Below are 13,421 nucleotides of genomic sequence, written 5' to 3'. Positions count from 1 at the left end.
ATTTATTACCTCTAATCTGCTTAATTCTTATGTGACCAACAATTGCAATAAAACCTGGACGTAGGCCCTTGCTGTGAAAACCTGCTGAGCACAGTGCCATGTACTTAGTAAGCATTCAGTAAAGCTGGTTGAGTTGAATCTGCTGTTTCAGTAGCTGCCTCTGCTGTTCTTGTAACCCTCGGTGAATTCCCTGCCATCCCTGCCTCTACCTGTAAGTGATTTGCAGTTGTTTTAGGCTTTCAGAAGGCAGTCTTACTTTCTCAAGCGTTTTCTGTTAAAGAATTGACAGATTATTCTGGAGCCAGGCTGGAGGGCATAAATTAGTTGAGCAAGCTGGATTAATACCCCAAGGTTGGGTATGAGTCTTTCTGATCATTCCTACTTTGGACTGAGTTTGTTTTTCTTAGGCAACCTTTCCTGACTTCCAAGACATAAAAATCAGATTAACATTCTTGTGCCAGGGTCCTACCGTCAGTCCCAAAGTTTCCTTCACTGCTTCTCCCAGCAAGTCTGGGGATGCCATGCAAGTAGTACACTGCCCTCATAGACTGTTACAGCTGATAAGCCCCAGCTTTGTTTTCGTAAGCTCAGAATGTCATATTGTATTGAGTTGATTTTAGTTTTTTCATAAAAATGTGTGTGTTTATTCCACAATAATTTATTGGGAACGTCCTTTGTGCTGGCACTATATTAAATGACAGTGATAAGGAAGCCTTAGACTGGGAAGCTTGCCACCTCCGAGTATACACACACATAAGCAAGCCTAGTGTGTGTTCTGAGTGCAGTTGCTCACTCAGGGGAAGGATCCATCCAGATCACCTGTGAGAAGAGGGAGTCGGGAAAGACTTCACAGAACAGGTTTCCCTAAGCCTGCATCTTGAAAGTTGGGAAGAAATTTGTCCTGTCCCTGGGAAGGCAGTCTAGGTGCAAAGAGCATGCTCAAAGGCACCGAAACCATGTGGTGCTCAAGGGAAACGGAAAACAATTGGGTTTTGGAGGTGAAGGCAGTGGGGGGAGCAGGGACCAGGCCTCGCCGACCACAGTGGGAATGGGGTTTTATCTACAGGGTGGATGGGACACATTGCAAAGGCAGTAAGGATTTCTACTTTTTAAAGGTAATTCTGGTGGTGTAGGGGAGGGGTGGGTCTTGAGGGTAGGAAAACCAGTTGAAAAGATAACTAGCATAAGACTGGTGAGAAGCTATGCCAGAAGCAGGGCAGTCAGTGGCAGTAGGAATAAGGAAGTATATACTAGAATAGTTGGGGATTAGAACTGACAGTTTGGTGAGAGGAAGGAACTGCTGATGTTTGCAGACTTGACTTGAGTGGGATGGCAGTATTCCCAAGTGAGGCAGAAGAACACGCTTTGGGGGAGGGTTGTTTTATTTTAGGGCCCTGTGGCGCATGAGGTGGAGCTGCATGAGGCAGTTATGTAGGTAGTTCTAAAGACTGTAAGAAAGGTCAGCCCTAGAGAAAGACTTGGGAGTCATCAAGATCCAAGTGGAAGCTGTATCTATGAGAAAGCATAAGACCAGGCTGGGCGAAGTGGCTCATGCCTGTAATCCCAGCACTTTGGGAGGCCGAGGCAGGTGGATCATGAGGTCAGGAGTTCAAGGCCAGCCTGGCCAAGATGGTGAAACCCCATCTCTACTAAAAATACAAAAATTATCTGGGCGCGGTGGCAGGCGCCTGTAATTCCAGCTACTCGGGAGGCTGAGGCAGGAGAATTGCTTGAACCCGGCGGCAGAGGTCGTAGTGAACCAAGCGCGCCACTGCACTGCAGCCTGGGCGACAGAGTGAGACTCCATCTCAAAAAAGAGAAAGCAAAAGGATGTGTGTGTAATAAAAAGAGAAAGGGAGGTGTGGACTCCAGAGGAGGAATACACCAGTAATGAAAGGAAGGGAGAAAAAGACTGTCCTGTGAAAGAGACTGGAAAGAAACAGACCAAGAGGTAGCAAAAGTACTGCAGTGGGCCCTTCCAGGGGGGTGGGTGAAGGGACTAGACCTGCTCCATGTCAGATTGGGCATCAGAACTGAGCTCAGTTGGTGAAGCCAGGAGTTGAGTTTGATTCCCTTTCCATGACCCTGTCCCCCAGTCTGCCATGTACAGCAGCAGCTGTAGCAGCAGCTTTTCATCATCTCACCCACCCCAAACCCTGCCCATGATAAGAAGGCAGGTTGCAGACCCAAGGGAACAGGAGGACCTGACACAGCCAGGATACCAGGAACTAAAACAGGATGCCCCTGGCCCAGTGGCTGGATCTTCAGTATCCTTACTCTTAAGACAGGAAAGGAGCTCCCAAATGATAGATTTCAGGTGGTTCTGGTTCTGATTTTTATTTATTTATTTTGTGTTTATTTTTAGACATGGTTCTGACTTTTAAATGCTAGAGAGAGGTTAAAGGAAGAACAGTTGAATAGCATCCGTTGCATTGACACTGAGATTGATAGGGGCAGAAATTAAGTTGTGATGATTAATAAGTGAATGAGAAATTAGTATGTTGAGACCACAAATATAAACTGCTTTTTCTAGAAGCTTGACTAGGCCAGGTGCAGTGGCTCACGCCTATAATTCCAGCACTTTGGGAGGCCAAGGAGGGTTGATCACTTGAGGTCAGGAGTTCAAGACGAGCCTGATCAACATGGTGAAACTCCGACTAAAAATAGAGCCAGGCATAGTGGCACACACCTGTAATCCCAGTTACTCGGGAGGCTGAGGCAGGAGAATTGCTTGAACCTGGGAGGTGGAGGTTGCAGTGACCTGAGATTGCATCGCTGCACTCCAGCCTGGGCGACAGAGCAAGACTCGGTCTCAACAACAACAAAAGCTGGACTAGGAAGGGGAAGAGGGGAGGAGGAGCGCAATAGCTAGAACAGATTTTAAGGTTAAAGGGGATGTTTTTAGGAATGGACAGACAGTATTTTTACAGAACTTCCAAAGTGTTGAAGTGAAGTAGGGAGTGGCCTAAAACTGCAAAGATAGTATTTCTCTTGTGTATGGGGACTAAATAAAACCATCTGCTTCTAGCAGATCTACCTCCACCTGTGCTCCTTTTGAGACAAGGTCTGGCTCTGTTGCCCAGACTGGAGTGCAGTGGTGTGATCTAGGCTCACTGCATCCCCTGCCTCCTAGGCTCAAGCCATCCTCCCACCTCAGCCTCCTGCTGGGCTGATTTTTTTGTGTTTTTTTGTAGAGATGGGGTTTCACCAGGTTGCCCAGGCTAGTCTTGAACTCTTGAGCTCAGTCTGCCCACCTCTGCCTCCCAAAGTGCTGGGATGACAGGTGTAAGCCACCACGCGTGGCCTCCTTAAACTTTTGATATTATTTGTGTTACTTAATTAACTAGGTATCTTCTTGTCCACTTGGGCCGGGTGCCCTGCTCACAGAGCTGGATGGGTGGTACCCTCCTGTCTGCCACCAAGTCCCCTGGCATCCCCTCTTGCTTCCTGGGAAGACCTTCCAGGCCTCCTTGCTGGTGTTGTGCTCCTCCCTCACATCTGCTGCCTCACTTAAGACATCTCTTCTGGACGTCTTGCTTGAAGTTAGGCCAGTTGCCAACAGTGTAGGCAGACAGGGTTTTCAGAGTTATTTGTGACTCAATTAAAAGTTTATAGTGTATTCTTAATAGTCTGTGTCCCAAGAATTATGCTGGATATCAAACTGATAGGAGTGGTGAGTCCTGGGAAGACTGGAATGGAGGGAGAGGGGACATTGGTTAAGAGCCTCTCTATACTGCTTGAATTTTTAAAATGAGAATTTAAATTTAAAATAATTGTGCTGAATAGTCAAGTTTGAAAATTAAAACCCTGCCATATCAGAGGTGATACTAGTAAGATACCAGCAAAATAAATATAGTTTGTTGAATATGTATTTCTTTCAACTTGCCATATTCCCTAGGAAAGATTTAGTTCTAATTAAATCCTGTGAGTTTAGTTAGGTACTAGGCTTTGGAAGAATTCTTTATTTTTATTTTTATTTTTTTGAGACTGGGTCTTACTGTGTCACCCAGGCTGAAGTGCAGTGGTGTGATCATGGTTCACTGCAGCCTTGACCTCCCAGACTCAAGCAATTCTCCTGCCTTAGCCTCTTTAGTAGCTGAGACTACAGGCACATGCCACCATGCCCCATTAATTTTTTACATTTTTTTATAGAGACAGGGTCTTCCTGTGTTGCTCAGGCCGATCTCAAACTCCTGAGCTTAACTGATCCTCCTGTCTCGGCCTCTCAAAATGAAGTGCTAGGATTATAGGAGTGAGCCACCACGCCCGGCCTAGAGGAATTCTTGCAGCCGGCTTGCAGTTTAGCAGGACCTGGGGATTGATTTAACCCAAGATCCACTGAACATTCCCACCCCTTCTATGAATTCCAAGACTAGTTTGGCTGCTCTGAAAGAGAGAAAACTGGAATGGTTCACAGTTTTACTGCTGCAGCTGTACCTGATCAGATGGTAGGATTACCATGTAGTTCTGAGCATTTCAAAGCTGTTTTGGAGGAATTTGCCACTATTTATACCTTGGAAGGAAAATAGTGCTGTAGGTAACTTCAACTAGATAATTTCAAATGTTGATTTTATAATTAATTTTTATGTTTATTTTGAATACATGTGTACCTGATGATACAGAGGTTCACAGCCTGGCAGAGAAAGTAATGCAGCTGTTCTGTAAAACCTGGATTCAAGAGTACTTGGAAAACTGCTCAGTTTCCCTAGCCTGCCTATCCTCTACCTTAATTCTTTTTTTCCCCTCCCCTCTGAATACAGGCAGTGTCTGAGACTCACTGCCAAGCAGGCCTAGGGACTGAGTGGCATGATCTCTTTCTAGCCTTGTCTGTTAAGGAGACATGTAATGAGCAACTTTACAGGGTCAGCACAGAATTTGGACTAATGATAAATCCAGAGAAGAGGCTGTGTTTTAGCCTAAGTGGAAACTTTAATCAGAATAGGGAACTAAAAATTAGTGTTATTCTCTTGATAGTCTCTGCAGTTGACAAAAAATTAATGAATCCAGTCGTCCTCTGAAGTGCTGAGGGTCCGACTTAACCACGTAGCTTCGAGTTCTCTGTAAGGGCCAGACCCATCTTGGAGGTTGCAGCTAACTTCAGTTTTTACCAATGTATTTAATTAGGGGACACATCCACATGCAAGTACTGAATTGCTGGGATCCCATTGGGATTCAGTTCAGCTTATGTTTATTGGACTCTACCCAGTACCAAATTCAAAGGTGTGTCAGACATAGTCCTTGCTATCAAGGAGCTCCTGCTGAGTGAAGAAAATGGACCCGTGGATATTACCAATATAATGTATATCTCAGAGGAGGAACACGTTGTCCAACCAGGGAGGATACAGAAAATTTCTAGGAGATAACACCTAAAGGAAAAGGGGAAGGGAATAGGCAGAGGGCTCTCAGACATTAGTGTGTGTGTTGTGAGTAAGGAAACTGTGCAGTCATGAAGTGATAACGGGTCTGGAGAGGCCTTGGATTTTACCCTAAAGGTAGTTACTGACTGAATTTAGGTGGTGAGATACCCAGAGGTCAAATTTGCTTTTTAGCAAGAAAGACTGCTGGGACGCAGTGTACAGTAGGGAGATAGGGAGACGAGTCAAAATATTTCTAATTCTCATCACAGTTCCATCTGAGATGTATTGATTCAAACACTATTAAATAAAGTAAGTCAAATAGAGGGGACGACAGATAGCAGGGCAGTGAGGTGCTTTCAGATTCCCTGCAGCACCATCTCAGCACTGTGGCCTAATGTGGGGCTGAAGCCCTGACTTACAATCTCTAGCTGTGGGGAATGGAGCATGCTGTCTTGGACAGAAGTATTGGGTTGACTGTGAAACTAAGGGGCCAACTTCCAAATAGTGCCAGCTTTCTGACAGCAGTGTAGATGCTGGTCCCAGATGAGCCTCTCCTGGGCTCGCCATTCCTTTGAGCACCTGCACACACGTAGGTAGCTCCAACCTTGAGGAGCATTCCTTCTGCATTTGTTTGTGTCATTGTAAAATGAAGTTGCTGTCCATTTAATATATATTCCTATATCTCTGTATTCAAATACATGAATATATACTTCAGAGAGAGATTCCATCATGGAATAAATAAAATATTTACTGCATTTACTAGCAACTTGCTATGAATTGATTTTGAAGAGACTATTCCAGCCATTATGGGGGAATGGATTGGGGAGGAGCAAGAGTAGGAACAGAGAACCAGCGAAATGGCCCCAACAGGCAAGAATGACAGCAGTGAAAATGAAGAATTATGGGTAGATCTGAGAAACAGATTTTGAAAGAGGAAATGATAGGACTTGCTGATGGGCTGATATGAGGGGTTGGGTGAGAAATTCATGACAGATGTCAGGGTCTGACCTAAACACCTGGGTAGAGGGTGATGCCTTGATTGTATAAAGCCTTAATATTAATAACCACTTGCCTTTATTGAGCATGTGTTTGGTATCCTGCGCAGTACTAAGAGTTTTACACATATGTCATTTAAACTTCAAAAGAACCCTATGAAGAAGGTGTTGTTATTGTTCCCAGTGTTGGTTGAGGAAGCTGAGCTCTGAGAGGTTGGGCCGCGGGCCTAGAAACAATAGCTGGTGAAAGGAGGAGCTGGATTTCCACGAGTCTGCCTGTGCCACTGTTTCATGTGGCATCTTGCTATGAGCATACAGTTCATTGTGATTTTTTTCTCTTTTCAGGGTTGTGGTTTTTTGCACTGAATGTAACCTAGACTCATCTTCACGGGCTTGTGTTGCCCCAGGTACTGTCAAAGGTAAGTTTTTAAAATATATATCTACCATGTATTGGCAATAGTCTTCTTCTTAAAAAGAAGAAAAGTACTTTTTCAGGAACACTGTTGCCCTTTTACCAAGTTCTTACAGAAAGATATTTTTAAGGTGACCATCATACCAGCCCCTTGCTTTCCTACTATATGGTAGGTGCCTTTAAAAAACGCTGGTATTTAGATGGATACTGACATTTGGTGCCTCATGCTAGAAAGCTACAACTTAGTTATTAGGATTATGTGAGTTTTATGTGAATGTACCCCTAGCGTCTCTGTCTCTCACCTTTCACTGCTGCGGTCTGTAGTCCACATTACTGCCAGGGTTCACTTTCTGAACGATAGATTTACTCAGGTCATGCCTTTGCTTAAACAGCTCTCATGGCATCCAGTTGCTGCAGATATTGTCCCACAGATCCCTTCAAAACCTAATTCCAGTCAACATTTCTGGCTGCTTTTTTAGTGAATCCTTATCTGTAAGCCTTAATGGACAATTTTCTGCTCCCTAGATATATATATAGTATTTTTTTCATGGCTTTGTGCCTTGGTTGATGCTTTTATCTTTTTAGAGTTTGGAAGCAGGGAGAAGAATGTGACTGTCTACTCTCCTTGTTGTATTTTTCCTGTTGTCTACTTCTCCCAAACTCCCTTGGCAGAATTTTTCATCTGTATTCTAAGAGCACCTGTTGTTATTACAGTAATAAATTATTCAATATTTTTTATTAAAGTTGTTTATTTGTATCTGTCTCCTTTACTAATATATAAACCCTTTGAGACTGCTTGGAAGGGAACTAACCTATTTTCAATGCCTAAAAGAGGCCCCCACAAGCAAGAAAGGATGACAGCAGTGAAAATGAAGAACTGTGGGTGGATCCGAGAAACAAATTTTGAAAGCAAAAATGATAGGACTTGCCGATGAGCTAATATGAGGGGACCAGGGTAGGATGAGAAATTCATGATGAATTTCTCCCCAACCCTTTGCTAGGCTTATGTGCCTAGTGTATGCACCTTGTCTCTATAGAGACAGCCACTTACCTGAAGACAGTAGCCATAACCATAGCCACTGCTAAGGTCAAAATACTGTGTGGCCTATGGTTTTTGAACCTCCAGTTCAGCCTCAGTAGTATAGAGAAATAAGATAAAATGCTGTTAGACACCTTGCTAAGAGTTCTACACACATGTTTAATTTAATCTTTGTAACACCTTTTCCTGCACAGCTTTATGGATGAAAATACTCAGGATTAGAAAGTTAAATAACTTGCCCAAGACCACACAGCTAATAACTGACAAAGAAGAACGATTCTACATTTTCAAAGCCACAGTTCATTCCAGCATAACACACTATCCCAGTACCATCTGGCATGTGGTAGAGGCACAGTAAATGTTTATTGAGTTGATATCTATTGCATTTTAAAGGAAAAGCACTGTCATTGATTAATTCAATCATTCTTACATAGAAATTTATTGAATACTTATTAAATGCCAGGTACACAGTTTTAAGCAGACTGAATACAGAGATTAACAAGATATAGTGTCTGGTATCAAGGGGTTGACAGTCTAATCCTTATCACATAGAGGAATCTATGTGAGTAAATAAATCCAATAAAGTGTTACAGATCCCATAATAGACTTCAAACAAGATCCACTGGAGGCACTGAGGAAGGAATCATTATTTATGCCTAGAGATGGATCAGGAAATAGTTCATAAAAGCTGAGCCTTGATTGGAAAGTAGGGTCTCCCCTTGTGGCACCGGAGGAGGGAAAGGCAGAGGGAGTGATAGCAACAAAAACATGGAAACCTGAAACAGTCTGCCGTATTGGCAAAGCTGTAAGATGTTCATTACGGCTGGAACAAAGGAACAGAGACCAGGCAGACGAGGCTGGAGAGACAGGCAAGGGCTGGATCCTGGAGGGCTTTTGAAAATATTAACATATTTGGTAATTTTCCTGGAAGAACTTGCACAGGTACTGTAGGACATTACTTGTATTTAGTTCTTAACATTTGCTGAGTCCTGTCGTGTGTGGCAAGCACTGTGCCAGGTCAAGACTATCCACCACCTACCACAGGTCACAAACTGGTGACTGTTCCAAATTGAAGTGATGTGCAAAAGCAGAAATTAAACACTTGTGTCAGCCGGACACGGTGGCTCACGCCTATAGTCCCAGCACTTTGGGAGGCTGAGGTGGGCGGATCACTTGAGGTCACGAGTTCCAGACCAGCCTGGCCAACATGGTGAAACCCTGTCTCTACTAAAAATACAAAAATTAGCCAGGCATGGTGGCACGTGCCTGTAGTCCCAGCTACTTGGGAGGCTGAGGCAGGAGAATTGCTTGAACCTGGGAGGCAGAGGTTGCAGTGAGCCGAGATTGCGCCACTGCACTCCAACCTGGGCAACAGAGTGGGACTCTGTCTCTAAATACATACATAGATACATACATACATACATACATACATACATACATACATAAAATAAACACTTGTGCATTGTCTCATTATCCCATGATGGGACGTGACTTGTCTCTTTGGCATGACTTGTTCACCCCTCTAGTTTTCACGTAAGTGGGCTTTGCCCTGACTTTTTTGTGACTCTGTTAGCACTGATACATTAGACTTTGTCACTTCTTACATGGAACCCTTAGTTAACCACACACTTCTGCATTGCCTATCTTACTTACCTTCTATTTTGTCAAAAGAAAAGTAAAGTTGCCCTAGACACAACCATAAGCCATGCCTTCAAACAAGAATGTTATCAAGGTTTATTCAAGAAACACATTGAAAACTAAGGACAGCTCCAAAACAACAAAAAATGAGAGCAAGTGAAATAAAGGGCAAAGATAAAAATAGGTATCAATATGACATTTAGTAAGTGGGCACATTACATGGTTTTAGTCAGGAAAGATATTTAGAAATAAAAATTGACTGGAGGCCAGGCACTATGGCTCACACCTAAATCCCAGCATTTTGGGAGGCCTAGGCAGGTGGATTGCTTGAGCTCACAAGTTCAAGACTAGCCTGGGCAACATAGTGAAATCCGAACTCTACCATAAATACAAAAATTAGCTGGGCATGGTGATGTGCACCTGTAGTCCCAGCTACTTGGGAAGCCCAGCGAGGCTGAGGCTGCATTGAGCCGTGATCATGCCACTGCACTTCAGCCTGGGTGACAGAGTGAGACCCTGTCTCAAAAAAAAAAAAAAAATACTGAAGGGTAGAGATGTGGATTGGTGATGAGGGGAAGGGGTTTCCAGTGGGGTGTGGACTAGGATATACATAGATAGAGATTAGTATGTTGTGTGCTGAGAATGGAAAGATTTGCCTGCGTGAATGCAGAATACAGTGTGCTTTGAGAGTAACTAGAAATGAGGTTAGTGAAAAGCTTAGGAAGTAAAAGTGTGTGATTAATGCTGTGGTAATGGAATAATTTGGAAGACAAGGCTGATATGGAAAACTGAACTTAATTCTGAGGAGGATACGTTTTAGATATAAGTTGAGATCAAAGGGTATCCAATAAGTAATATTCTCTTCCCTGCTCAAGTTCTGAACCAACAGAGACTTAGGACAAAGGAGTAAGGCAGATAGGTGGAGATCAAAATTTCACGTTTATCATTCATAAAGTTGCCATAGGAGAACTGGCTTAAATCTCAGGGCAAGCACATTTTAAATACTGAACTGCAGGACTTAACAGGTTTATTCACCCAGCAACACTAGTCTGGGATAGACCTGCCTCCTCGCCTGCCTCCTAGCCAACGAAAGGAGCAGAGCAGAACAGGTGCCCCCAAGGGGAAAGGGAGAGAAAAGGGCTGGACTATGCAAGCCTGGTTTCTTCTTCCAAACACACTCATCAGAGAAGTGACTTCACCCCTGACAGCCTGAGTCAGGGATACAAGGCCAGGAATATGAAAAATTGGATATTGTCCCATGTGGAAGGAAGCATCAGGAGCAGGGAAAAAAGTTTTCCTCCCCTAGCATTACCTAGCTTTTGTTTCTTAGTGCATTGTTCTTAACCAGTAAGTCTAGGTCAGCCAGGGTTATGCCAGTCTCCCTTCCTTCCTCTCTCCCTCCCTCCCTCCCTCCTTCCTTCCTTCCTTCCTTCCTTGTATAGCCAGAAACCTCTTAATTTTCATTTTCCTTTTGAATCACCTATATAAACCTAACACAAGCAATTTAAATGAAGAACTTCACTGGTTTTGTAATGCATGTGTGCTATTTGAAATTCAGCTGCTTTGCAGCTTATATGCAGCGAGTAATTGTTCCACTTTCTGATGTCTAAAAGGCCTGTAGGAAGAAAGTCTGTTTTCCCTGAAGTCTAATCTTTCCTCAGCCATGCCTGCTTAGGAAAAGCTGTGCCGGCATAATTCAAGGTCAAGCAGCAGCCTTCTGTACACTGAAGCCACCCAAGCCCATTAATGCCCTATTCCCTTTGCTGAGGCCAGCACAGCTGGCATTTGCTTGCTAGGCCAGAGCAGCCAGTGTATGCTGAGGCTGCCTGCACAGCTGATATGTAAATGAGCTTTCAATACCAGCATCACCACCACCACCACAACCGTCTGTGGCTTGTTTCTTGATGAGGCCTGCAAAGCCCCCAACCCTTTGCTAAGGCTTATGTGCCTAGTTTATGCAGCCTTGTCTCTATAGAAACAGCCACTTACGTGAAGACAAAGTTGCCATAACTACAGTCACTGCTAAGGTCAAAATACTGTGTGCCTATGGTTTATAAACCTCTAATGCAGCATCAATAGTTAAAAGCTAGTGTATAACTATAAAAACAACAGTAAAAAGCCTAATATAAGCTTCTACAAGAAAATACTGTGCCCTCTCATTAAAGTCCAAGGCCCAAAGTCCTGGCCTTAACAGAAGCCTCAAAAATGCCACGTGTATTTTACTCCCTTGAATTTTAGTTCGTGTCTATTTATCAAAATTTCGGTGCCACGCACCAGAGGTTAGGGTCTTTGAGACCCAATAAATAGCACTCTCCTTCCCTTGACTGGGCTGTATATTTTGGTCTCCCAAATGTCCTCCTTTTTAAAAGCTAATATGCAGCGAAAAATTGTTACACTTTTCATTTTTCCCTCCTTTTTAAAAGGAGGGCATTTGGGAGACCAAAATGCTGTTTCTCTGACTAATAAAGCGGTATTGGACCACCCATTCCCGCTGCCACTGCTATTGTGTGTGCCACTGGGCGGAGGGGCCGGGCTTAAAAAAAAAAAAAAAAGCTGTATTGGAGAATGTGACACATCTATAGGCCAGTGAACTTAACATTGAACTTCATAATAACACAGACTGACCCACTCACGGGTAGTTGTGAGGGTCCTGTGTTTATGGGTGGAGAAGAGGAGAATGCATGCTTCCCGGGGCAGCTGGTTTCCAAAAGGAAGGAAAAGACAGGGCTGAGCTCCACCTACCTTGTTTCTCCTTTCAAACTCACCATTAAAGTAAGATCCTGTTACCTTCTCTGGAGTGGATTGTGTACAGGTGTAGAGGAGCCAAAGGTGGAAACTCGGGAGCCAGGAAAAAGCATTCCTGTTTCATAGCATGTCCAGAGGGAAATGGAGATCACTGGGGATCGGACCCTGAAAGAATAAAAATTCAGAGTAGAGAATGTCTTGTGAGTTGGTCATCTCCATGTACTTATTAAGTGCCTGTTATATATCAAGTGCAAATACATTATCAGTGAATCCTCAGAATAACTATTATTCCCAAGATTTGGTAGGGAAGCTGAGACTGAGACAAATTGAGTAATTCCTTCAAGGTCACACATCTATAAGCATCCAGGTCTGTTGGAATCTTCAGTGACGGCCACAGCTCCCCCTCCAGGTTCCAGTCACTGCCCCTTCCCCTTCAGGCCTAGCAATAGTAAGGTTCCCCACTGTTGTCAGCCACTGGGTGGTTCAGTAGCCCTTGTTGGTTTCCCTATTTCCATTCTAACATGTTGGAAAACTGAGGGCTGTAGTAGTAGGGAAGGGAAGACTTGGGCCTTGGTAGGCTCTTATTGGGACATGATGGATTTTAAGAAGTGAGTGTAGGGGCAGAAGTCTTAGTTAAAGCCTTGGGTAGAGGGTGATAGCATGGGGGAGGAGAGATGACAGTGTGCAGTGTTGGGGGATAGGGAGGAGGAGTTGGTGAGGGGAAATAGCAGTGATTGTCAAAGAAGGAGAGAACTAATTTAGCCAGGCAAGTCAAGCTAGAAAAAGACTTAAGAAAAATAGAACAGCCAAATAGGAGAATCCAGAAAGGATGAAAGTAAAAAGATTAAAGCTGAAGGAGAAGCCAGCAAGTTGAGAGCAGTGCCGTTTCATAGAAGAAACAACCACTGCCATCCCTTCTTCCTCTCCCGACCTCCTGTCTCCAGTCAGTGCCTCCCACTGGCTTAGCCCAGCCAGCAGCCAGAAGATAAGGAGCCCGATGATGGTGTCCCCTGGGGCACACAGTCAGGTGGAGAATGGAGCGTGGGTCTAGAGGAAGCAGACAGTACAGCACCAGACCAAGACGAGTGTGCTGAGCACAGGCCTGCAAGCATGAATGGAGTTCCAAGGAGTTTTTCTGGTTCAGCTATGCCCATAATGCATCATCTATGAAATGCAGTCACTGTTTCAGTGAACTAGGAGAACTTAAAGACATCTGTGAAGCAAATTACACATAA

General features: G+C 44.0%; 1 protein-coding gene across 8 annotated transcripts in view; it reads left to right on the top strand.

Annotated features, from left to right (window-relative positions):
- The window catches only part of TNRC6B (trinucleotide repeat containing adaptor 6B), a 294,090-nt gene that overhangs the window by 67,067 nt on the left and 213,602 nt on the right, over window positions 1-13,421 (top strand). For all 8 annotated transcript variants that reach the window (XM_055252755.2, XM_055252752.2, XM_063622887.1 and 5 more), the window contains exon 2: window positions 6,698-6,771. The gene's annotated coding sequence lies outside the window, so the exon portion shown is untranslated. The remainder of the gene's footprint in view (window positions 1-6,697; window positions 6,772-13,421) is intronic.

Source organism: Symphalangus syndactylus, chromosome 18 (genome assembly GCF_028878055.3).
Source record: "Symphalangus syndactylus isolate Jambi chromosome 18, NHGRI_mSymSyn1-v2.1_pri, whole genome shotgun sequence".
Classification (NCBI taxonomy): domain Eukaryota; kingdom Metazoa; phylum Chordata; class Mammalia; order Primates; family Hylobatidae; genus Symphalangus; species Symphalangus syndactylus.
The sequence above is the reverse complement of the archived record's forward strand: the minus strand, read 5'-3'. Positions and strand labels throughout refer to the sequence as shown.